Source organism: Cetorhinus maximus, chromosome 14, assembly GCF_964194155.1.
Source record: "Cetorhinus maximus chromosome 14, sCetMax3.hap1.1, whole genome shotgun sequence".
Taxonomy (NCBI): domain Eukaryota; kingdom Metazoa; phylum Chordata; class Chondrichthyes; order Lamniformes; family Cetorhinidae; genus Cetorhinus; species Cetorhinus maximus.
Window position 1 is genome coordinate 10,878,446 of NC_135892.1, and position 24,091 is coordinate 10,902,536.

Here is a 24,091-nt window from a genome sequence, read left to right on the forward strand (position 1 = left end):
AACAAAACTCTATACTTTAACTTTAAAACCTTCCAGGTTATCGAAAGGATGGTCCGGGTGCATTTGAAAAGGAGGGCTGTTGATGCTCAGTCATTGAGTATATTCAAGACTAAGATCATTACGTTTTTGAATAATAAAAAAAATTATTCTTTCATGGGATGTGGGCATCACTGGCAAGGCCAGCATTTGTGTCCATCCCTAATTTCCCCTTGAATTGAGTAGCTTGCTAGGCCATTTCAGAGAGCACTTAAGAGTCAACCACATGGCTGTAGGTCGGGAGTCACATGTAGGCCAGACCAGGTAAGGATGGTAGATTTCCTTCCCTAAAGGACATTAGTGAACCAGATGGGTTTTAAACAACAATCAATGATAGGTAAATCATCACCATTACCGGGACTTGCTTTAGATTCCAGATTTATTAATCAAATTTAAATTCTACTAGCTGCTATTTGAATTTATGCTCCCAGAGAATTAGCCTGTGTCTCTGGGTTGCTGGTCCAATGACATTACCAATATGCCACCATCTCCCCAAATACTAGGACGATCAGGGGATATAGGGATAAGGTGGGAAAGTAGAATTGAGCAGATTCATTGATATTGATGCTGTTGAGTGTTATGAGGAGATGGTTGGATTCTTTCTTGCTGCGGATGGTCATTGCCTGACATTGTGTGACATGAGTGTTAAGTGCCATTTATCAGCCCAAGTCTGAATATTGTCCACGTCCTGCTTTATGCAGGCATGGACTGCTTCAGTATCGGAGGAGCTGCAAATGGTGCTGAACAATGTGCAATCACCAGTGAACACCCCCTCTTCTGACCTTATGATGGAGTGAAGGTGGAACCGAATGGCTTGGGCGGAACCCAAACTGAGCATCAGTGAGCAGGTTATTGCTGAGCAAGTGCAGCTTGATAGCACTGTTGATGATTGAGAGTGGACTGATGGGAGAGTAATTAGCCAGGTTGGATTTGTCCTGCTTTTTGTGGAAAGGACATACCTGGGCAATTTTCCACATGGTTGGGTAGATGTCAGTGTTGTAGCTGTACTGGAAAAGCTTGATTAATGGTGTGGCTGGTTCTAGGGCACAAGTCCTTAGTACTACAGCTAGGATACTGTCAGGGCCCACAGCCTTTCATGGATCTAGTAAGTTCAACCATTTCTCGATATCACATGGATCAAATCTGTGATGTTGAGGACTTCAGAAGCAAGCTGAGATGGACCACCCACTCAGAATTTCTGACAGAAGATGAAAATGCTACATCCTTGTAGTTTGTCCTGATGTGCTGGGCTCCACCATCACTGAGGATGGAAGTTTTTTTGGAGCCACCTCCTCCCGTTACTCTTTTAATTGTCCACAACCATTCATGACTGGATTTGGCAGGACTGCAGAGCTTTAATCAGATCTGTGGTTGTGAGGTCACTTAGCTCTGCCTAAAGCACACTGCTTCCAATTTTTTGTACCCATAGTGCTGTTAGGAAGGGAGTTCCCGGATTTTGACCCATGGTATGGCACAGCGGATGGTAAATGCCGAGCTGTTCAAATCCCAGAGGGAAACTTGAAACAGCTGACACAACTGTTTTGCAATTTGTATTTTATTTGGAGATGCATGCCTTGAATTCAGCAGTAATAAGTCCACTAAGTCTTAGGGTTTTTCTTTTTACAAAACTAAATTAAACATTTATTAATAGAAGAAAAGATTTTAAGCACATACATAAATCTACAAATTATTACTGTAATAACTCCTAAATCCCCTAATTAATCTGACTCCCAGTTACTCCTCCGTTAAGGCAACAGTAAAAAAATACATAAGTTTAACAGACCCAGGCAAAGCACACATTACCCTGGACAGTGATATTCAAAGTGAATTTTCTTAGCTTCAGTTCCTGTAGACAGCAACTTGATGCACAGAGGTTGGAGGCTTTTCTCACTTGCGTTAGATCTTAGAATGCCTTCCCTTTTCCACATAACCTCATCTCCTTTATACATGTTTCTCCCCTTTTAATGTAAATTCCATTGTTCCCATATGTTTTTGCAACTTCACTTTTCTCATAACATAAATCTTTCATAGTACTCGTATTATCAGTAACCTTTGTGAAAAATAATTACTCTGTTTGGCTTAGCTTCTTATGGCCAGGTGTAACATCTTACCATCTCTTTGAAATTCAAACTAACCTAATTTATCTAAAAATGCAAATATTCCCCACACCTCACATTCTAAAACTTCAGCCATGTTTACGTATTTAGCACTTCAAACCTAGCTTCTCTTTTGATAACTCAAAAGCTTCATACCAGCTGCATACAATTCAATTAAATCCCCCCCACACACACACACACATATCCACACAGAGAAACTAATCCAGAGCCCACTGCTGACCTACCCTTACAATAAATCACAATAATATTATGAAAGTTATTATATTTTCATGATATCCAGCGACAGTGAAGGAACAGCGATCTAGTTCCAAGTCAGGATAGTGACTGGCTTGGAGGGGAACTTGCAGGTGGTAGTGTTCCCATGTGTCTGCTGCCCTTGTCAATCTAGATGGTAGCGGTCGTGGGTTTGGAAGGTGTTGTCTAAGGAGCCTTGGTGAGTTCCTGCAGTGCATCTTGTAGATGGTACACACTGCTGCCGCTGTGCGTCGATGGTGGAGGGAGTGAATGTTTAAGGTGGTGAATGAGGTAGAGAATCAGCAGTTGCTGCCCATGTTTTTGATGTACATTCCCTTTAAGCAGGTTGCCTCTGAGAGTGTGGAATCTGCGTAATCACCCTGTAGAATGTACCTTGTGGTTTGCATGAGTGCAGAATCTTGCACTGGAATATCTTACCTTAATTTACATCAATTTAATAACACTGCTGAAATTGACTCAAACCAAAATTAAGTTCTCTTCTAAGGACTACCTAAGGGAACAAAGCAATCAATACATCAGGGACATTAGGTACATTGTGCAGGCCACTTCCTGCCTATGTGGGCTACTCTACTGATTCCAATTAAAGTCTTATGCCTGCCAGCCATTTAGAGTTAGTAATATTATTATCACTTAACATTAATTAAATTAAAAGTTTGGATAGCAACCAGCTCTATTATCCACATAAAACCTGTGCAATAAATACATTCACTTCATCAAACTCATTCTCAGAAATTCAAATCCAAACTTAATCTTCCCATTTAGAACTCAGTTTTCGCATCTCCCAGAGTAAAATACTACAGATGCTGGGAATCAGTAATAAAAACAGAAAACGCTGGACATACTCAGCAGGCCTGGCAGCTTCTGTGGAGAGAGAAACAGAGCTAACGTTTCAGGTCACTGAACTTTCATCAGAACTCAAAGGTCAGTTCAACAGCTTGGGTGCCGAGAATTATCGAAGAGTCCTTTCTGGTTTTTAAGGAGCTTCTTAAGTGAGAGTGTGTTGGTTATTCTAGACAGACAAGGTTTCCTCTCAGCCATTATGCACATGCAAGCATACATTAGAAATAAAGACAACCAAAGAAGATTTCAACACAGTTTGCATCCCACATTTGCTTAAAATGGTCACGCCAAATAACTCTGCAATATCTAATGGAGCAATGCAACTATCAAAGCATAAGGAGTATTACTAGCAGCTAACAGTGCCTGAAGCAGCCAATGTTAAACATTTCCATAGAGGAAAGGATGGCAAAGCGAATGCCATTTGTGAAAGAGCCTCTTTTGGACGACGGCCTGCGGGCCATTGTTAGCCTTGACTGATCAGCCGCTTGGCCTGGATTTGAGGTCTTCCAGTTAGACAGAGTAGATAGAACCATAGAACCATAGGGCAAAACGTTTAGCTCGGTGGGCGGGCATGCGCCCTACCCGCTCGAGTGTAAAATGATGCGCATTGGTGTCGGGCAAGCGCCCCAACGTCAACACACAGTCATGCGATATTTTGGCTAGCAGACATGCGCCAGAGTCGGCAGCGTGCCCGCTGACAATGAAAAGGCCTGTTAAAGCCATTAACAAGGCTATTCACAGAATCACAGTGCAGAAGAGGTCCTTCGGCCCATCGAGTCTGCACCGACACATGAGAAACACCTGACCTACCTACCTAATCCCATTTACCAGCACTTGGCCCATAGCCTTGAATGTTATGACATGCCAAGTGCTCATCCAGGTACTTTTTAAAGGATGTGAGGAAACCCGCCCCCACCACCCTCCCAGGCAGCGCATTCCAGACTGTCACAACCCTCTGGATAAAAAAAATTTTCCTCACAGCCCCCCTAAACCTCCTGCCCCTCACCTTGAACTTATGCCCCCTTGTGACTGACCCTTCAACTAAGGGGAACAGCTGCTCCCTATCCACCCTGTCCATGCCCCTCATAATCTTGTACACCTCGATCAGGTCGCCCCTCAGTCTTCTTTGCTCCAACGAAAACAACCCAAGTCTATCCAACCTCTCTTCATAACTTAAATGTTTCATCCCAGGCAACATCCTGGTGAATCTCCTCTGCACCCCCTCCAGTGCTATCACATCCTTCCTATAATGTGGCAACCAGAACTGCACACAGTACTCCAGCTGTGGCCTCACCAAGGTTCTATACAACTCCAACATGACCTCCCTACTTTTGTAATCTATGCCTCGATTGATAAAGGCAAGTGTCCCATATGCCTTTTTCACCATCCCACTAATGTGCCCCTCTGCCTTCAGAGATCTGTGGACACACACGCCAAGGTCCCTTTGTTCCTCAGAACTTCTTAGTGCCATGCGTTCATTGAATACTTCCTTGTCAAATTACTCCTTCTAAAGTGTATCGCCTCACACTTTTCAGGGTTAAATTCCATCTGCCACTTATCTGCCCATTTGATCATCCTGTCTATATCTTCCTGTAGCCCAAGACACTCAACCTCACTGTTAACCACTTGGCCGATCTTTGTGTCATCCGCAAACTTACTAATCCTACCCCCCACATAGTCATCTATGTCGTTTATATAAATGACAATTAATAGGGGACCCAGCACAGATCCCTGTGGTACGCCACTGGACACTGGCTTCCATTCACTAAAGCATCCTTCTGACATCATCCTCTGTCTCCTACAACTAAGCCAATTTTGAATCCACCTTATCAAGTTACCCTGTATCCCATGTGCATTTGCCTTCTTTATGAGTCTCCCATGTGGGACCTTGTCAAAGACTTTGCTGAAATCCATATAAACTACATCAACTACACTACCCTCATCTACACACCTGGTCACCTTCTCGAAAAATTCAATTAAATTTGTTAGGCATGACCTCCCTCTGACAAAGCCATGCTGACTATCCCTGGTCAAACCTTACCTCTCCGAGTGGAGATAGATTCTCTCCTTCAGAATTTTCTCCAATAGTTTCTCTACCACTGACATGAGACTCACTGGCCTGTAGTTCCCTGGCTTATCTAAAAGAAGTTTTTCGCTGCCAACCCAACCTTATGGTTGGCGGGCAGGCAAAAAGGCCAAGCGGCCTTTGCACTTTTTAGGAAACTTCATCCACGGGCGGGATGAGGTTTCCTAAAGCAAATAAAAATAGAATAAAAGTTCTCAAATTGAATTAATAACATGTCCCTGCTCATTTGACAGAGTCATATGAGGGGGCATGTTTTATTACATTTTTCAATTCTTTATGTTTTTAAACAACTTTTCATCTCCCTGAGGCAGCGCTGTGCCTCAGGGAGATTCTCAAGCGCGCACTTGTGTGCATGCATGAAGTACACGCTTGCCTTGCTCGCACTCCCCACACCCTCCCACCCCCACCCCACCCACACAGGCTGCTGCTCGCGTTTCACGCTGGGTGGACCTTAATTGACTCGCCCAGTGTGAAATCGCCATCCGGCCTTGACCGCGGGCGGTGGTCGGCTTCCCGACCGCACCCCCCCCCCCCCCCCCCCCCGCGCCCGACAAGGGTTAAATTCTGGCCATGGAAAGGTTACAGCAAGATAGGGAGAAACTACTCCCACTTGTGAAAGGATCGAGAACGAGAGGGCACAAGTTCAAAGCGATTGGCAAAAGAAGCTAAAGCGACGCGAGGAAAAGCTTTTTTCACTGGGCGAGTGGTTAGGGTCTGGAATGCACTGCCTGAGAGTGCGGCGGGGGCAGGTTCAGCTGAAGCATTCAAGAGGGAATTAGACTGTTATCTGAAAAGGAAGAATGTGCAGGGTTACGGGGAGAAGCAGGGGGCATGGCTCTAGGTGAGTTGCACATTTTTAAAGCCGGTGCAGACATGATGGGCTGAATGGCCTCCTTCTGTGCTGTAACAATTCTGTGATTCTGTGATTCTAAGTTCGTGGAGCCTTCATGAAGCTATGATTGAGTGCCATTTCCTTCAAACGGTCTCTGTTCTCCTTTAAGACAAACTATTAGAACACAAGGTTATCTCATTTTAATTACAGCAAGATTCTTATTAAAAGGAATGTATTTATTAGAACCATTGGACTCCTAGTATTTTATTAAGTTTGCCTTCTTTTCCAATGGCAATGCCTGACCTCCACCTGGCAACTTTCTACAAGAGTGAAATAGAAACCAGAAGTTGGCCATTTGTGGAATCATAGCAGACATTCTCTTCCTCTGTACAACATATTGCAGCATTCTGGAGAGGGGCCCAGGAACAAGGTGTTGGGCTGGGATTGTTAGGCTGAGCCAAAACCTTACCAGCAAGCACAGGAATGAAGAACGGCTTCAATACTGACCATAACTGTTTTTTATTCACATTCCTGGGATGTGAGGGTTGCGGGCGAAGCCGGCATTTATTATCCATCCTTAATCGCCCTTGACAAGCTAGTGGTGAGCTGCCTTCCTGAACCACGGTTGCCCCATGAGGTGTAGGCACACCCACAGTGCTGTACAGGGAGGGAGTTCCAGGGTTTCGATCCAGTGACAGCGAAGGGACGTCGATATTGTTCTAACATATATAGCCATTCTCGCTTCGATATTGACAGGGGCAGGTTTTCCAAGCCAGGGAGTTTCAGTTGGAATTGCTGCTGCTGCAGAGTTTCGACTTCACACCGTGCACCTTTTCCATCAAGAGATTCACCAACCCTTAAGTCAGTCTGATTGACAGGCTGGACTCCCATTTTGGGTGGGGAGCTCGGGAGAAGGTAGGGACCCTGCAGTAGCTAATGGGGGCATGAGGTGGTTTCGATCTCAGGGGGTGGGTTTGGTGGGTTCAATTTTGGAGAAGTATGATCGCTGACCTTGGGGAGGGGGCACGGGGTAGAGGGCGTGCTTTGGATTGAAAAGGGGTGGCCTGATAGAGAAGGAGCAAGCAGCTTGGTGGACTGGGAGGAAACACTCCTAGCTCTCTTGGCCCACATGCCGTGCTGTGTAAAGGTACTTAACCTTCCCCTGAAGCTGTCCGCACTTCCCTTGAGCTGATGGGATACCCAACGCCCAGCAAGTCTGGCTGGTCAGGGTTAGAACTGTCAAACACGTTAATGAGTGCCTACCAGCCTCATAATATTTAAATGGGCAACCTCCAAGGAGTCCGCTGTTTGCTCAATACTCACCCCCACCCAATCCCACCTCCATTAAAGTTAGGGCAGTGGGGGGAAGCCAAGTGTGGGGGTTGAGGAGGAAGGGATGGTTGTGGCCAAGATTGGAATCTTAAAAATTTTTACATCTCCCCCGATCCCAACCCATTTTGGGTGTTAAAATTGCCCCCTCTGTATCTAAGCTTTCCAGCAGAGAAATATCGTGATTCCAATCAGCTATTGTGCTGTGGGCCTCAATTGGAACTTGACTCAGCAGCTTAAGAGACTATTGTAGAAAACTTATAGATACGTCACCATCCCTCACTGCTCTTCAGTCTCAACAATATGTTCCAGATGAGTAGTAGTCATTATACAATTCCGCTCTTATCTAAACCATTTCCCCGTGTTACACAGGAATGTGTCCATCTGTCCTTTTCGGTTTTGTGCCAGAATGGTTTCTGGAGCATTCTCAATAATACTCTGACACACATGCTTTGTTTCTCCAGTCTAGCACTCTTGGCAATGCGGATCTATGCAGCACTGGACCTTTTCCCTCTCACATTGTCAAGCCTTCAATGTAACAGTGCAGAAACTGGGCTTGTGGATCAAATGGCCTTCTGGGAAGGGTCAGTGATGGTCACATCCTGTGAATGAATGATAAAAAAGAGATGAAAATGCAAGGTGTCGGTACCACCTGTGCATTTAATTGCAATTTGCAGAAAAAAGGCACGGCAGTCACTACCAGAGCAGCTGCATTTGTCCTTCAAATAGATGCACTCTTGGAACAATACTGCAGATTATGGGCACACAAATGTTTAGGAGCGGAGTTGGTTGGCGGGGTGGGGAGGGGGGTGAATGGGGAATAAGGGATCAGCTGCTGAAACTGAATTTGCTATATTTCTAGGCAACTGGTTTAATTGGTAGTGCAGTGACTTATTGGAAGAGAGCAAAAGTCTCTGAAATAAAACTGGGCACACAGCCTGTTAACCCCAATTCACAGTGCACCGTGTTTTCCAGCAGGCAAAAAATAATGAGAGTTTCAAATTGCCTTGACGACGCAAGGTGATACTGAAGTGTTAGCATGAAACCTACAGAGGGTGCGGTAACATGCACATGCATCAAGCAGCAACATCAAATGGGAATATTATAAATGTGGACATAGGAATTTATAATGCAAAGACAAAAAGCAAATTTATGACCTTAAGGTGGGCATTGAATTATTGGTATGTACTCTGGTCTAATTCCTCCCGTCGTTGATCCATACGTTATCAAAAGTTGACACTGGGTTTTGATTTTCATGGGCATTGCCACAGCTGGTGCAATATTAAGTAATAATGCAGTCTGCAATAAACTTGGACACAATAATTTCTCAGTATAACATTAGGGTGCTTTTGTAAGGGGCCAGTCTTATGCAAATAGACTGGTCAATTTTGTACAAGTTTTTCTGCAGGCTTGTTGCACTATTGACATACCAACAAGACATTCCCAGATGAGATCCTCTCCAAATATTTGTCTGACTTATTTTTCTTTTCACATTATAAACGGACAGAATTTTTCTACTAGCAAACTCAGCAAGGCAGAGATTAGCCCGGACAATACATGGCTCCTCAATCCTAACTGTGCTTTCCACAATGACACCACCGCTGGCTTGCTTTCCCACTTTCTAACTTTTACTTCTCACTCACACATTAATACACAGTATGCATAAAGAAACGTCATATTTGTAGACATTCTAAATGATGATGCGTCAACTCAGTAAATGTCATAAACATACATCATACTTGCGTGGACCGAAACAAAATTCTTCTAAGAGAAAAAAACCATTCAAGATTAACTTTGGAGAGTTTTTAAAAAGTTTTTGCAAACTCCATAGTGGAAATCAGCCGACATTGTCCATCATAGATCTGCCAACATTTTGATCGAGATTTGTAGGGTCTTAACACTTCTGTTTTAGATCAGTTAGTTGTAGTCAATTTACATAAACTTACCCTGGAGATATCTTGGCAGATGAGGCACTCTGCTGGTTAACTGGTCTGAAGCTAATCAGAGTTTAAATGAGTTACATTAAACTGGGGTGCAAAACAAATAGTGAAGTGCAGCATTTTAGTATAGGCAGAAAGAACTCAAAATATTTCCACTGACCCTTTCAATGTGGTTCAATCCACTACCAGAGAATTTTTTATGACATGATAGAATCTTAAAGCAAGCAAAAAGAGTGATCTTGTTGTAATTTCATTTGCTTCATTATGGAGCTGGAGACATCAAAAGATGAAACATACATGCTTGTTTCTGACTCTTGTTGGTTTGAAAGTGATGTCTTATCATCTTCACCACAAGAAACCACCTTGATCCAGAAACGCCTCTGGCTTGCTTCACCAGGCTGTCAGCAAAGCAGATCAACAGGATTTGATGTGTTGCATCTGGGTGGATGTCAACTCATGTGAATTCCAGTGAAGTATGCAACCTAGTTATACTTCAACTGTATTTTTAATTAATCACATCAAGTTACTGTTCTAATAAACCATCTGCTTTACTTCAATCAGTTGGATTATGTTCACCTCGTCTTCAAAATAATACCACGGAATCTTTTATACCCACCCAAGGAGGCAGTTGGGGCCTCAGTGTTAACATCTCATCCAAAAGATGGCATCCCTGACAGTGCAGCACCCCCTCAGTACTGCACTGGAATGACAGCCTTGATTTTTGTGCTCATGCCCTGCAGTAGGGTTTATGATTTAGAGAGGAGGGTGCTATCAACTGAGCCACGCCTGATGTGCAAATGCAATGTATGGCATGGAGTCATGAGTAGCTCAGGTTAGGTGCTTTAGTAGACGTGCCAGCTCTGTCCCATGAGAAACACCCTTGCCTCTCAGTCAGAGGGTTGGGAGTTCAAGTCCCACTCCAGAGACTTAGTACAAAAATCTAGGCTTACATTTGAATGCAGTACTGCGGGAATGCTACACTGTTGGAGGTGCCATCTTTCACCCCCATCCAAAGACCCCAATTCCCCAGATAGGGCCCCTCTGGACTGGGGATTGACAGCCCTGCTCACCCAAGATTGGGGATTGGATCCCCCATCCCTGGGGTTCGCTATTGTACTCTAGCTGGGATCAGATCCACCCCATGCTCCCACTGAGGTAACTGTGGGCTCCTTATTTGGCCCTGGTGCTTTGGCCTCATCCAGGGCATTCTTCATCTGACAGGGAGGCAGGCCTGTCATTCAGGGTAGCATCTGGGAGACAAAACTGATGGAAAGAAAAGACACATGCTGAAGAACCAAAATTATCCAAGATCCATCCTCATCACTCAAGGACTTCACACCCCAGTTAATATTGGGATCAATTTCTCCATCTCCACCTGATTAAACTCCTTCATTATTTTAAAGACCTTTATCAAGTCTCATTTTAGACTGCTCAATCTTCCCTGAGAATTACATTCTCTCAATTCTGGTAACATCATTGTAAATCTGTTCTGCACTTTCACCAATGCTTTAAAATCTTCTTAACATCATGGAAACCGGGACTGTGCACGGTATTCTAATGAGTGTGATCTAACTAAAGCTCTTTATAAATTGAACATTATCTCCCTGCTTTTGTATTCTATTCTCTCAGAAGGGAACCACAATTCTTTATGGCCTCTTAACCGAACTTCAAGGGGAATGAGGAAGTAAGTGCAACCTAACGTTGCACAGCGCTTGCGAGGGTCGTCTGATGGACTTCAAGGTTGAGGCGCTCGCGCGTTCAGACAGGGGCAGGGGCAAGTCGCTTTTCCCCGCTGACTGACACTGCGCTGCCGGGGCAAGGGCTGCTCTGTGGTTGGTGGGGGGGGTGGAAAGGCAGGACACTGTGAAGCGAATTGGGGGGGGTGCATGGGCTGCACTGCACCTGAGGCGAGTTGCGGGGGGCAAGGCAGCCCAGGTTGAAGGCAGTGTATAGGCGCCTACGGGGTGCGGGGGGGCGGGAGGGGTGAGGGAAGCGGTCACGCTTTAGGGAAACCTTGTTTAAAGTGAGCATTCCTCCGCAGCTGAGATCGTTCAGGCGCAGCCACATCAACATAGGTAGGGTCGGGCCTCTAGCTTATCTGCCCACTCGAGCAACACAGAGGCATGAAAGTGCCATCGAGTGCTCCTGAGCTTTTCACCCCTCGGGCACTGACAGTGAACGAATGAGTGTTTTAGTGGACTGCAGAACAATTAGACGAATTGGCACATTGTACAATCTCCTTGCTAAAGCTGGTCATGGAGCAGACACTGGTGGAGGTGCTCACAGCCCCTTGCAATGTCATCATCCCGGACTGGACCAGTCTCCCCCATGGTTCAGGCTAACAGTGCAGCCTTGCAGCGTGGGTTAGGAGAATACTGCACCTGAGCTGAGGGCACAGCATGCAGTCCGGTGGGCAAAGCTGCTGCCAATTGGTCAGGTGGACTAGGGCAGAGGTGGGTGGGGTTTCGGGCAGTGATGTAGCGCACTAAGCTCTGGCCATCCAAGTGGTGGACAGCACTCTCCAGGATGCGTTATGGGGGCTTCAGTCTTAACCAAGAGAGGTTCTTAGTACAACCATGCTAACCCATACATCTCTCTCTTTCATCCTGCAGGAGGAGTACATCAGGAGCATGGAGCCTGGTGGGTTAGCTGTACGCCTCATGGTTTACAGGGAGCGGAGATGAAGGAGAAGAGAGTGACGGAGGTGCCTGGCTGGACAGAGGGAGGAGCAGCACCCTCAAGAACAAGGGGTGACTGGGCCTCCTGCACATGTGACTGAAGAGCCACAGCAATCCGCTTGTCATTCCTGCAGATGACCGAGAACCAGTGTCGCTGAAGACTGCGCATGTCCAAGGAACTGGTTGGTCACATCTGCCACCTGCTGCAGGATTTAGCACCACGGGGACACAGAGGGCATCCACTGCCAGTGGCTGTGAAAATGACTGCAGCACTCAATTCTTACGCCAGTGGGCCTTTTCAAGGTTCCACGGGTGACCTCCGGGGGATATCGCAAGCCTCCAACCACAAATGCATTCAGGAGGCCACGGACACCATATTCACGAAGGCACACAACATTGTGTCTTGTGCCTGGTATCAGGAAAGCCAGGAAGCAAGAGCGCTGGGATTTGCCCAGATCTCAGGTTTCCCACAGGTCCAGGGTACCATTCGCTGCACTCATGTGGCACTCAGATCACCATGGAAACAAGCGGTCAACTACATCAACTGCAGGGGCTCCATTCACTGAATGTGCGATCACCACAAACACATCCTGCAGGTCTGCGCACGGTTCCCAGGGACTGTCCACAACTCCTACATTCTCAATAGGTCTCAGATCCCTGGCATCTTTCAGGGTCCACAGAGGCTGCAGACTTGGATCCTCAGGGACAAGGCCTACCCACAGACGACGTGGCTGATGACGCCTGTGGCGGCCTCAGACTGCAGCAGAATGACGGTATTTAAAAAAAAAAGATTTTTAATTCATTCACGGGATGTGGGATTCGTTGGCTGGGCCAGTATTTACTGCCCATCCCTAATTGCCCTTGAGAAGGTGGTGGTGAGCTGCCTTCTTGAGCCACTGCAGTCCATGTGGTGTAGGTACACCCACAGTGCTGTTAGGGAGGGGGTTCCAGGATTTTGACCCAGCGACAGTGAAGGAACGGCGATATATTTCTAACTCACAATCCTGACTTGGAAATATATCGGCCGTCCCTTCACTGTCACTGGGTCAAAATCCTGGAACTCTCTTCCTAACAGCACTGTATGTGTACATACACCACATGGACTGCAGTGGTTCAAGAAAGCAGCTCACCATCACCTTCTCAAGGGCAACTAGGGATGGGCAGTAAATGCTGGCCTGGCCAGCGAAGCCCACATCCTGTAAAGGAATTTAAAAAAATACTGTCGCTCTGCTGCAGTCTGAGGCCGCTGCACAGGCATCATCAGCCACGTCCTCTGTGGGTACAGTGAGGCTCATGCTGAAACTCGCACTTTGGTGGAGCAAACCATCGGTTGTTGAATGTTGAAAATTAGGTTCTGGTGCCTGGACCGGTTTGGTGGAGCCCTGCAATATAGTCCACAGAGGGTGTCACGCATCATTGTCGCCCTCTGTGCCCTTCACAACCTGGTGCTGCAAGGGGGAGAGGAGTTGGCTGAAGAGGAGATGGAGGTGCTGCACGTTTCCTCCAATGAGGAGGACGTAGACAGGGATGAGGGTGAGGAGGTCCTCGAAGGTGAGGATGATGGCGAATGCGGCCAGACGAGGCAGGAGCGCTCGGGAGGCCCTCATAGCTGCTAGATTCGAGGAGGATGATGATGACATGCCGTGATGAGACACCATAGATCCTCACATTGCATTTGTGAATGTTTGACTCCTGTCTGGCTGGTTGCAGTGTATCTACCCTTAGAGGTACAGCTCCTGTCATGGGGATGTAGCAGTTGCCCATAGTTCCTACATTCCAGGAGGATGACGATGACGTGCAGTGGGGACACTCCATAGATCCTCACATACCTTTTGTGAATGTCTGATGCCTGTCTGGCTGATGGCAGATCACTTGCGCTCTGTGAACAGGGTCATATCATGGCAATGCAGTGGGGAAACATTAACTCTTCCTGGTCCTTTGACATCCTTCGTGAGCTGATGGCAGCCGCCATTCTACCAGTGTTGACCTCGGTGCGTAGGCAGACAGGCTCCTCCATCGTGCCTTGCAATCTGAGGAATGCAGCGGACATCCCTTCCTGATGTTCCTGAGCTTACCTTTGCAGCTCCAGCAACTGAGGTACGACGGAGTCCAGAGGCTCGTCATCTGACTTGGACTCAGCAACGTTCTGGCCTCCAGCAGTCCTCCGAGCGCTGGGGACCTGGGAAGTCCTTGCCTCCACCTGCTGTGGATGTGCTCATCAGATTGTGACCCTGAAGCTACTCTAGAACTAGGTCCCACCGAGGTGTGTGTCTCTGCGCTGGTGGAGGGTATGGGTGAGCGCTGTGACAGGACTTCAATCAGGGTGTCATTAGATTCTTATCCGAGGTATCTTCGGGGCTTGAGTCGAGGATCTGAGTTGTGGACCCCTTCTACTGTGATGCACCTTTGAAAGCGAGGAGAGATAATTAGTGCATGGCAGGGGACTGCGGAACAGAGGAACTAACTCACGGCATGGTTGTCTGATGGATGTTGCACTGCTGGATCCTCGCTTGGTTGAGCACTGCTGACATCACCATCAACACAGGAATGATCCAGATCGTTGCCGGCCAGCTGGATGATTCCATTTTCATAGTGAGGACCTTGATTTCAGGCATTCCTCCACCAGCCTGTGACCTTCCTTTTGTTGTGTGCCAGCTTGTCCTGCATGAATACAGATGAAGAGAGTGTAAGCAGGATGTCTACCAGGCCAGATGATAAGGATGCCTGGCATGTCTGGGTGGTGAGTGGTGCCATGGACGGGATGAGGATGTGATCCGCAGGGCAGATGAAGGTGTGTGTGAGAGAGTGAATGGTGATGTGCCTTGAATTGGCAGTGAGTGAGATCCCTGTGGATATGTGATGGGTTTGTGAATATGTGAGTTGAAAGTGATGAGAAGAGTGACTTATCCTGGCTGAGTGGAGGAGATCATTCATCCTCTTGCGGCACTGGGTCACTATCCTCTTTTGCAGGGTGTTGGCGCTGACCACCACCTACCATGCAGAATTAGTGACCTTGCTTACTGGTCTTTGCCCAGATTGGGGGTACATGACATTGCAGTGGGCCTCCACTGAATCCAGTAGGTGCCAAGGGAGGCGTCGGTAAATCAGGGGGCAGCATTTTGGTAGCCATCATTTCCTAGCAGCTTCCTATCCCTTGAAGAGTGCTAGGGGCGACCTTTAAATATGGCGCCCGGTTTACTGAAGGCCAGAGGTGATGACGGGGTGGGCGAATCAGAGGCTGCCCTGTCAGTGACCTGGCACGTTTCCTGGGAATGCATAATTATTGAGGCAGGAATGGGGTGAAATGGCACGAAAGCCCACCACTGCACCCAGCTGGTAAAACGTCCTTTTTCTCGCCCGATATCCCATTTTAGGGCGGAATTATCCCAGATTTGCATTATGTATTTAATTTTTAGGACTGGGGGATTTTTTTATTCCAGTTGATTTCAGGCAGCTACTGCTATACTAGAAACCAAGAAGTTACATTTTTAGTAAATATCAAGGGCATTATTTGAAACTCATCAATTTCTTAGATTTTGCTAAACTATGCCATTAAAATTCTATAAGCATGTACGCAGGTAATTAGATTCAATGGAATGAAAGATGTGGCTCTTTCTTCTTTCTTTCTGAAACTGCTGCACTGTCAGTTCAAGGGTAGAACTGGAAGAGTTATTGCTAACAGAAAGTTTGATAAAAATTCGACTGTAAATAACTCCATCTTTTATTTTTATGAGATGCATAATTCAAATTGATGCAAATCGGATGAGAATATAAATTATAAGTAAAGGATAGTGCACCAAATTAGGGCCCATGATGTTGTTTCATGGAGCATTCGTAAAGGTCTACCATCATTTGAAAAAAACATAGGTGCAATTGTAAGTAGCTATATAAAGCACCAATTGGCGAATCATGGAATGATACAGCACAGGAGGGCATTCTGCCCATCATGCCTGTGCTGGCTCTTTGAAAGAGCTATCCAATTAGTCCCACAGCCCTGGTGTTCGATGTATGTATAGGACAGAAAAAATAGAATCTGGACCCAGCAGTATCAGCAAAATAGAACAATATGCACAGTTTTTAGGACCGTTGATCTTCACAATGCTTAATGATCTGGATGAAAGCTTTGGAGGAATGGCACTGATGTTCATGAATGGTAAAAAGATCTGTCCGAGTGTTGGTACCTTGAATGGAAAAAGTAGAACTATCAGATCTCGAAGTGAATTTTTTTTTTCATTATTCACTCAGGGGATGTGGGCACCACTGGCTGGGCCATCATTTATTGCCTAATTGCCCTTGAGGAGGTGGTGGTGAACTTCCTTCATGAATCACTGCAGTTCATGTGATGTAGGTACACCCACAGTGCTGTTAGGAAGGAAGTTCTTGGATTTTGACCCATTGAAGGTGAAGGAATGGTGATATATTTCCAAGTCAGGATGGTGAGCAGCTTGGAGGGGAACTTCCAGGTGGTGGTGTTCCCATCTATCTGCTGCCCTTGTCCTTCAAGATGGATTCCTAGCCTCTGACCTGCTCTTGTAGCCACAGTATTTATATGGCTAGTCCAGTTCAGTTTCTGGTCAATGGTAGTAGGGGTGATGGTTAGGTTCTTTCTTCTTGGAGATGATCATTGCCTGGCACTTGTGTGGCATGAATGTTATTTGCCACTTGTCAGCCCAAGCCTGGATATTGTCCAAGTCTTGCTGCATTTGGACATGGACAGCTTCAGTATCTGAGGAGTTGCGAATGGTGCTGAACATTGTGCAATCATCAGCGAACATCCCCACTTCTGACCTTATGATGGAAGGAAGGTCATTGAAACAGCTGAAGATGGTTGGGCCCAGGACACTACCCTGAGGAACTCCTGCAGCGATGCCCTGGGACTGAGATGATTGGCCTCCAACAACCACAACCATCTTCCTTTGTGCTAGGTATGACTCCAACCAGTGAAGAGTTTTCCCCCTGATTCCCATTGACTCCAGTTTTGCTACGGCTCCCTGATGCCACACTCGGTCAAATGCTGCCTTGATGTCAAGGGCAGCCACTCTCATCGCGCCTCTGGAGTTCAGCTCTTTTATCCATGTTTGAATAGGCCCAAGACTGGCAGATGCCATTTGTATTTATACAAGGCAATGTTATACATGTGGCTAGGAATAACACCAGGCATCCATGGCTTTGAACTAAACAGGGTTGATGGTGAAAAAGACCCAGGTGTTATAGTACGCAAGTCTTAAAAGTTTCATGCCCACTGCCACGGAATTGTATAAAAAGCTTAAAAAGGTATTAGGATGTAATGCTAAGATAATTCAAGTCAAGATACAGAGCACCAGAATGTCCTTGCACAATACCTCAGTTGGACCTTATCTAGAATTCTGTGTCCAGTTTTAGTGTCTTCACAGGCGGATGATATAAACATTCTGGAAATCATTCAGAGAGCCACTAGATTGATACTGAAAGCCCTTAGTTATCAATTGGCCTAGAAAGCTGGGGTTTTTTACTCTAGAAAAGTGTAATCTTCAGGGAAATGTCATTAAGGCCTTTAAAATAATGAAATAACTCAACTCTATCCATACGAGTAAACAATTTACTTCTTCAGTGTGTGCGTGTGTGGAATTTCAGCAGTTAAGTGCAAGGTAGGGAACTTTTTTTTAAAAGAATATTTTTTAAATGATGAGAGACTTGCATTCAGAGGGACCTGGCTGTCCTTCTACATGAAACACAGAAAATTAGCATGCAGGTACAGAAGGCAATTAGGAAGGCAGATGGTATGTTAGGTTTAGTTACAAAGGGAATAAGATATGAGAATAAAAAGTCTTCCTCCAATTATACAGATCATTACTGTGGCGGCACCTGGAGTATTGTGTGTTGTTTTGGTTTCTTTACTGAAAGGTGGACATACTTGCCTTAGAGGGAGTGCACTAGGCTGGTTCAGAGATTTTTTTCTTTATTCTTTCATGGGATATGCATGTTACTGATGAAGCCAGCATTTGTTACCCATCCCTAATTGCCCTTAGTCTCAGTGGACTGCTAGGCCATTTCAGAGGACAGTTAAGAATAGACCATAGTGCTGTGGGTCTGGAGTTAGAAGTAGGCCAGACTGGATAAGATGACAAATTTCCTTCCCTAAAGCACAGTAGTAAACCAGATGGGTTTTTACAAAAACTGCTATCATGGTCACAGGTCATTACTGAGACTAGCTTTATTTTCCAATTCATTAGTTGAATTTAAATTATACCAGCTGCTGTGGGTGGGATTGAACCCTTGTTCTAGGCCTCTGGATTAGTCTAATGACATTATCACTACATCACCATTTCTCCATTGGCCTCTGGATTAGTCTAATGACATTACTACTACATCACCATCTCTCCATTGGACAATGATGAGAGTTTGAGTAGACTAGGTCTATGTTCCCTGGAGTTTAGAGGTGATCTAAGCGATAGATATTAAGAAAATGTTGCCTTGGCTGGGGAATCTAGAACACGGGGTCACCATCTCAGAATAAGAGGTCAACCATTTAGGACTGAGATGAGGAGAAATTTCTTCACTCAAACGATTGTGGATATATGGAATTCTGTACTCCAGAGAACTGTGGATGCTCAGTCATTGAGTATATTCAAAGAGAGAGGTTGATAGATTTTTGGATACTAAGTGAATTAAGAAATATGGGGATAGTGCAGGAAAGGGGAGTTGAGCTAGAAGATCAGGCATGATCTTATTGAATGGCAGAGCAGGCTCAAAGGGCCTACTCCAGCTCCCATTTCTTATGTTCTTAGTTCTTATGCAAGAGACAAGATACTATGCCTTAACAAGTCAAATTTCAGACAAAAGTTGCATTTTTTTCTGATCACTGATGTTTAATTTGATGGAAGTTGTGTGTGATGATCTGCTGGGTGCACAGTCCAGTAGGATGGAGATTAAGAACAAGGTGAACATGCTCAGTTATGAGATTGGGTAGGGGTGGGGTGCAAAGGGAGAAATAGGATAAACCTAGTTAATGGAAAGTAGAGAAAGAAATTCAGTAAGAGAAAAGTCAGAGATGGACCATGTAGAGACAGATGGAAATTTGCAGCAGTTACTGAAATTACCTAGATCAATGTGTTGGCTTAACCTATTAGAAGTGAGCTCCAAACCAAAATGGGAACCTGGAATGATTTATTCATTTCATCTTGATTTCCTTCCTAGTTTCTACCGCCTCTCAACTCACAAATATCACAAACACAATGATGCTTAACTGTGAACTGTTGAAATTATGTCAGATGACTATCAGAAAGCAAATATTGTGGAGTGTCTCCAGAACAAAATGTCCTGGGAGGAAATTGTTTTATGTTGGCAACCAATTTTGTATTTCTTTTTGTTGGTAACTATCAACAAGTGTTAAGAGGCAAATGTGTAGATATGGCTCAAATCTTTCAATCTGATTGGTTCCAATGGTTTGGAAGGACATCACTGTTCAAGCCTAAAGGTTAGCAGCTCTACATTGCTGAAGTCCAGGGAAAACATTGGAATAGCCTAGAGTTGCAAATACAAAAAAAAACCACAGCTATTAATTCAACCGAATTAATTTTCAAAAGAGCAAAAGTTCAATTTTAGTGGGAGCATAATATTGTAGTGTGGGAGGTCTGTTTTATTATTACTGGGGTACAGTAATTAATTTCCCATTTAATCACACTTCCTGTCTAGTCTGTAAATATCTGGACTTACATTTGAAAGTGATATTGCTCACATACAAGTCTGCATCAAATTAGCATTGAGAAATGTGACAAAATTCTTTTCTGAATCCTTAAACATGGCACGAAAATAGATGGGTATCTCATCTGGCCACAAAGGCTGGTGTTGTTGGAGCGTAATAGACAGTGGGGAGCCAGAAAATGTGACTCAGATCTATAAAGCCAGGTCCACAGCACTTTAATGCTGAGTATGATTTTCCAGCAGATCTCTCAGATTGGCCTAAATCACCTCCCTGTAGCAGAACCAGAGGTCCATTCAAGTATTACAATGCATTGAAATGAAATGTAACGCAGCTTACAATTCGCGTAGGCTGCAATTCCACTGAGTTAGCCCTTTTGCTATCTGGGCAAGATAAAGCTCACATGCAATTCTTAAAGGGCCAGAAGCATTTTAACACTTTTTAAAAAAAGTATGTCTCGGGTTCTGGGTTCCTTTAAGCTTTGAAGTCATTTTATGAAAAAAAAAGTTATTTTTCTCTCTAAACAGTGATGTAATATTTGTGTGGGACCTAAAATTGTCCAGCTATTTTCTGTTATTTCACCAGAAATTTAGCTAGAATTGTCCATAACCAGAGGTCACAGAATTAAGGTAATTGGCAAAAGAACCCAGGAGGATTTTTTTCATTATGCTGTGGTCTACAATACATTGCCTGAAAGAATGGTGGAAGATTCAATAGTAATTTTCACAGAGGAACTAGATAAATACTTGAAAAGGGAAATTAGCAGGACTCTGTGCAAAGTACAGGGACTAATTGGATAGTTCTTTCAAAGTGCCTGAAGAGGCAGTATAGACCAAATTGGTTCCTTTTTTAAAATTCGTACAAGGGATGTGGACAGCGCTGGCAAGGGCAGCATTTGTTGCCTATTCCTAAATGCTCGAGAAGGAGGTAGTGATCCACTTTCTTGAACCGCTGCAGTTCCTGTGGTGTACGTACACCCAGACTGCTGTTAGGAAGGGAGTTCCAGGATTTTGTCCCAATGACAGTGAAAGAACGGAGATATACTTTCAAGTCAGGATGGTGTGTGGCTTGGAGGGGAACTTACAGATAGTGCTGTTCCTATGTGTCTGCTGCCCTTGTCCTTCTAGATGGTAGCGGTGGTGGGTCCATCTCAGGAGCCCTGATAAGTTTGTGCAGTGCATCTTGTAGATGGTACACACTGCTGCCACTGTGCATCGGTGGTGGAGGGAGTGAATATTTGTGGATGGGGTGCCAGTCAAGTGGGCTGCTTTGCCCTGGATGGTGTCAAGCTTCTTGAGTGTTATTGGAGCTGCACTCATCCAGGCAAGTGGAGAGTATTCCATCACACTCCTGACTTCTGACTTTTAGACGGTGGACAGGCTTTTGGGAGTCAGGAGGTGAGTTACTCGCCACAGGATTCCAAGCCCCTGACCTGCTCTTGTAGCCACAGCATTTATATGGCTGGTCCCGTTCAGTTTCTGGTCAATGGTAACCCACAAGATGTTGATAGTGATGGTAATGCCATTGAATGTCAAGGGAAAATAGTTCGATTCTGTCTTGTTGGAGATGGTCATTACCTGGCACTTGTGTGGCATGAAGGTTACTTGCCACTTATCAGCCCATGCCTGGATATTGTCCAGGTCTTGCTGCATATGGGCACAGGCTACTTCAGTATCTGACAAGTCATGGATGGTGCTGAACATTGTGCAATCATCAGCGAACATCCCCACTTTTGACCTAATGATGGAAGGAAGGTCATTGATGAAGCAGCTGAAGATGGCTGGGCCAAGGCCACTGCCGTGAGGAACTCCTGCAGTGACGTCCTGGAGCTGAGGTGATTGACCGCCAACAACCACAATCATCTTCCTTTGTGCTAGGTATGACTCCAATTCGTGGAGAGTTTTCTCCCTGACTCTCCTATTGACTTCAAGGGCTCCTTGATGCCACACTTGGTCAAATGCTGCCTTGATGTCAAGGGCAGTCACTCTCGTTTCTTGAGTTCAGCTCTTTTGTCCATGTTTGGATCAAGGTTGCAATGAGGTCAGGAGCTGAGTGGCCCCAGTGAGCAGGTTATTGCTGAGTAAATGCCGATTGATAGCACTGTCAACAATCTCTTCCATCACTTTGTTGATGATCAAGAGTAGATTGAGTGGGCGGTAATTGTGGGTTAGGTTTGTCCTGCTTTTTGTGGACAGGGCATACTTTCCACATTGCTGGGTAAATGTCAGTGTTGTAGCTCTACTGGAATAGCTTGGCTAGGGGCGCAGCTAGTTCTGGAGCACAGGTCTTCACTACTATTGCTATTATATTGTCAGGGCAAATAGCCTGTGCAGCATCCAGTGCCTTCAGCCATTTCTTGATATCAATTGGAGTGAATCAACTTAGCTGAAGACTGGCATCTGTGATGGTGAGGTCCTCAGGAGTAAACCTTCTTGTTGCACAAGTCTAAGTAAAGGAACACATGAGGAATAAGTAGAATAGAAGCCAACAACTGAAATTCCAAAACATTCCTGTCATGTAGCTCTTTGGTTCATCACTTGGTGTTTAATTATTTTAGCATTAGCAGTTTCCTCCAACTACAACAACATATTTACACAGCACCTTGAATGTAATAAAACATCAAAATTAAACTCCCATGAGTAACGGGATAGTTTTTAAATATTATTAAACTTATGATTTTAACAATAATTCTAAACTGATTTTGCCTTCAGCCTCCCAATTATATAGCTCATGAATTTCCAAAGACCTGAAAAATAGATCAAGGAAATTTATACAAATTAACTGCTTTCCAATTCTTCTAACATATGAATTTGAAAAATAGAACTTTTTTCTGCAGACTGTAAGCTTAGATCAAAAGGTTCATTTCATGATTTAATCCTTCAGGTTCATTATGTTTGTCAAGTCTGATCTTCCCTCCTGGGTCTTGTAGTTAACTGAAATGCCATTGATTTGGTTCTCCAATTTACATATTTCATCAAAATTGCCCTTTAAATCCAGATCAGCCATTATCTTATTGAATGGCAGAACAGGCTCGAGGGCCTTTGTGACCTATTCCTGCTCCTATTTTTTATGCTCTGACAACAGTCTTATGTTCATCCTTATTTTAATACACTTTTGAATGTTAATAGAGCATAATACAAAAAGGGAGTGATCAGGAATCATTCTTTCACACAAACACACAGCATCAGGCTAGAACAATATGTTGTGGATCCAACCAGGGATCTGGCTATTTTGGATCTGGTAACGTGCAATGAGGCACGTTTATTAAATGATCTCAAGAGTAAAAGATCCCCTAGAAAACAGTGACTATAACATGGTAGGATTTAGTATTCAGTTTGTGAGGGAGAAACTTGAGTCGGAAACAACTGTGCTAAGCTTAAATAAGGGTAATTACAAAGGAATTGGCAGGAGTGGACTGGGAAAGGAGTTTAGCAGAAAAGTCGGTTGAGGAGCAATGGCAGACGTTCAATAGTTCATGACTCACAACAAAGATATATCCCAGTGAGAACGATCATAAGACATAGGAGCAGAAGTAGGCCATCGAGTCTGCTCCACTATTCAATGAGATCATGACTGATCTGATAATCCTCAACTCCACTTTCCTGCCTTTTCTCCATAGCCCTAGATTCCCTTACTGATTAAAAATCTGTCTATCTCAGCTTTGAATATACTTAAAGACCCAGCTTCTACAGCCCTCTGCAGTAAAGAATTCCACAGATTAACTACCCTCAGAGAAGAAATTCCTCCTCATCTCTGTTTTAAATGGGCAACCCTTACTCTGAGATTATGCCCTCTGGTCCTAGACTTTCCCGTAAGCGGAAACAACCTCTCAGCATCTACCCTCCTAAGAATCTTATATGTTTAAATAAGGTCACCTCTCATTCTTCTAAACTCCAATGAGTACAGGCCCAACCTACCAACCTCTCCTCATAAGAAAATCCCTCCATACCCAGGGTCAACCTAGTGAACCTTCTCTGGACTGCCTCCAATGCCAGTATATCTTTCCTTAGGGGGACCAAAACTGTTCACAGTATTCTAGGTGTGGTCTAACTAGTGCCTTGCATAGTTTTAGCAAGACTTCCCTATTTTTATACTCCGTTCCCTTTGAAATAAAGGCCAATATTCCATTTGCCTTCCCTATTACCAGTTGAACTTGTATGTTAGCTTTTTGGGATTCATGCACAAGGACTCCCAAATCCCTCTGTGCTGCAGCCTTCTGCAGTCTTTCTCCATTTAAATAATATTCAGCTCCTCTATTCTTCGTGCCAAAGTGCATAACCTCACATTTTCCAACATT